This window comes from Lathyrus oleraceus, chromosome 3 (assembly GCF_024323335.1).
Source record: "Lathyrus oleraceus cultivar Zhongwan6 chromosome 3, CAAS_Psat_ZW6_1.0, whole genome shotgun sequence".
Taxonomy (NCBI): Eukaryota; Viridiplantae; Streptophyta; class Magnoliopsida; order Fabales; family Fabaceae; genus Lathyrus; species Lathyrus oleraceus.
In genome coordinates, this window is record NC_066581.1 from 478,003,517 (window position 1) to 478,006,436 (window position 2,920).

Sequence of the window (2,920 nt, forward strand, 5' to 3'; positions counted from 1 at the left end):
GACTCTCTTGGAAGAAATGGATCCATAGCTTCTTATCAGTGGTATACGGCTGAATCTTTCTCACATAAGCTCTCAGATGCATTTGAGGACAAGATGCCCCATCATACTTAGTGAAAGCGGGGACCTTGAATTTGCGGGGAATGATCACATCAGAGACCAGACCCAAGCTTTCGAAATCCAGACTGGGCGCCTTCTGACCCTCCATAGCTAGCATACGTTCTTCCAGCAACTTGTACTTGCCATCTCTTGGAGAGTACTGTTCATTCTCGTAATCTTCATCATCGTCCTCGGGGTTGAAGAGGTCAACATTCTTCTCTTCTGAATCATTCTCTGTCTCCTCTTCTTGATCCTTCGGCATTCTGATCTTGACCCCTGCAGCCTGTCCTTTAAGCCTTCTTCCCGGGTTAATGTAACTCACAGGTTTCTTGTCTTTTTTCTTCTTGAGCAAGAGAGCCTTCAGTTCCTCCTGCCCCTTGGATAAGTTCAAGATCATCTCCTGGAATTGAGCATTCTGAGCCTGGAGATCATTGACAGTTTGTTCGAGGTCCATTTTTCTGTTTGGAGGAAAACCGTGAGAACATTGATCCCTTTAGAGCACCTGTTATGCAATGTATGTTATGCTATGCAATGTATAAACTGTTTTCACTGTTTAAAGTCCTTGAAATGGTCAGTACAATGCCATGATGTCATGATGTTATGATGTTATGATGTTATGACGTTAAGTAAATAACAAGCACAAGCAAGTCACACAATCATCATTCCTAGGTTTTAAGGCTTGCATGAGTTCCATAGGTATGTACCCTCCCCACTGAAGTTTGGTTGGTTCAACCTGTCCTAGAATAGTAACCGGGTTCTAGAAGGATCTCAAATCATCGACCTTTCCTTAAGTCCACTTCAGTGCAACACCAAGTGGTTGACCAAAGCTTCCCTAAAGTCCAATCTCAAAGAGTGTAGTATCGAGTCTCAACCAACCTCAGTCGGAACCGAAGCCAGTTATCTCACTACTTTCTAATGGCTAGGATGAGTCAATTAGGGTTCTAAAGGTCTGGTTAATGCTTTGATGACACCACGCGGATGCCAAATTTTTCCTCAAGTAGACATGAGGAACATCAGGACATCCAAAGTGTCACATTAACCGTAGCCATCATTTTAACCATTCCAGTATACGCCGGATAGTCGCGATGATCTATTGCTACTTACCTAAGGTACACTAGATCCGGGTGTAGGATCTTTCACTCGAAATACCCAAGCAATCCCTTGGAAGACAAACCAAATAAGTGATCTTTTTTTTTTCTTTTTTTTTTTTTAAGGTGACCTCTCTTTGTTGAGTCCCCAGCAGAGTCGCCAGTTCTGTCATACGGTGAACTGACTTTTTGTGTTTTTGCTTTGGAAAGCAAATGTCGCGGTTAGCAAGAGTCGCCACCGACTTTTCTTTTATCCAATAAGGAAAGGCGGAAAAGAACAGGAAAGACCTTAATTTAGATTTTGGGTTCGGGAGGTACATTATACAAAGGGAAGGTGTTAGCACCCTTTGTATCCATGGTTATCCATGGGCTCTTAATTGCTGGATCACTTATGTTTGTCTGAAAAAGGTGTTTGTGAATTGCTTAAAAATGTTTTGAAAAGAGAATTTAACTTTGTAATGATTCTTGTACGAATGTATACAAAGTGTTTATCTCGTTTAATTTTGAAAACTGTTTAGATAAATATAACTTGGTAATGATTCTAGTATGAATGTATACCAAGCGGTGATTTTCTAGTGGATGTTTTGCAAGGTGTGATATATGAAAAATGTTTTAGGTTATGAGCCAGCAATTAGGAGTTATACCTACTCGAGGTCTTTATGGGCGTTTCTTATCCTTATGAGGGTAAAACTGTCCTTACTATTGAGAAGTAAGTAGTTTTATCCTTTGGATGTAAAAGGGTCATCGTAGGGTCATCGATCGGTCATTGAAGGCAACAATTGTAAGGATACCTTAGCATTCGAAGGGACGATCATCATTTAACCGTAGGCTATACCGAAGGGTCATCGAGGGACAAAGGCAACATTCGAGGGACTATGATGATTTAACCGCAGGGTCTTTGCTAAGTGTATCCCCACATTCGCGGGACATGACCGTAATACCGTAATATTGTAGGGTAACAAAGAGAGGTCCAAGATCACATATTTAAAGGCAAAATTTTATAATTAATTAGATAGCCGTAATCAATTAGGTAATTAGGTCCACATTAAAATCGATTAAATAATTAGGATGAATCTCCACATTAAAATCAATTAGGTAATTAGGATGGATCTCCACATTAAAATCAATTAGGTAATTAGGATGAATCTCCACAAGGGTATCCCACAAATAAAGTGGAATACCTAGCAAGCTACTTTTTCCTGGGAATATGTGAACCCTTACAACATTCAGCACACAGGTCAGGATACCAAATCAGGGTGCAATCGAGGATTACACCGCAAAAGAAACACATCAGTAGGAATGTCAGGCAAAATAATGCATGATTAAAATAGAACAGATCAGATAAGCATAGAACGGAACAAACAAATATTAGCGACTGTCACGTTCGCCTCTGCCTCGCCTAGCGAAGGCTTAGCGAATACTCGCTACATGCTCGCTTAGCGATGTGCTAGCGAGCGGCTGCGGATTTTGAATTTCAGAACAGTACAATCTCAGCGTGCTTCACACCCTATGGCATCCAATACAGTAATTAACATGGTTCAGCATTCAAGATATTCAGGCACACTCAAATTCACATGCAAAATCTCAAATATATTTATGCATTCAATTATAATATCACATGCAAATTAAGAACATAAAGCGGTAATAGTAATGCAAACCTGTTGGCAGTTGAAATGCAACCTTGAATTGGCAAGTCGGATTGAGTTGGACGGAGGTAACCTCGATGCAGATGAGTT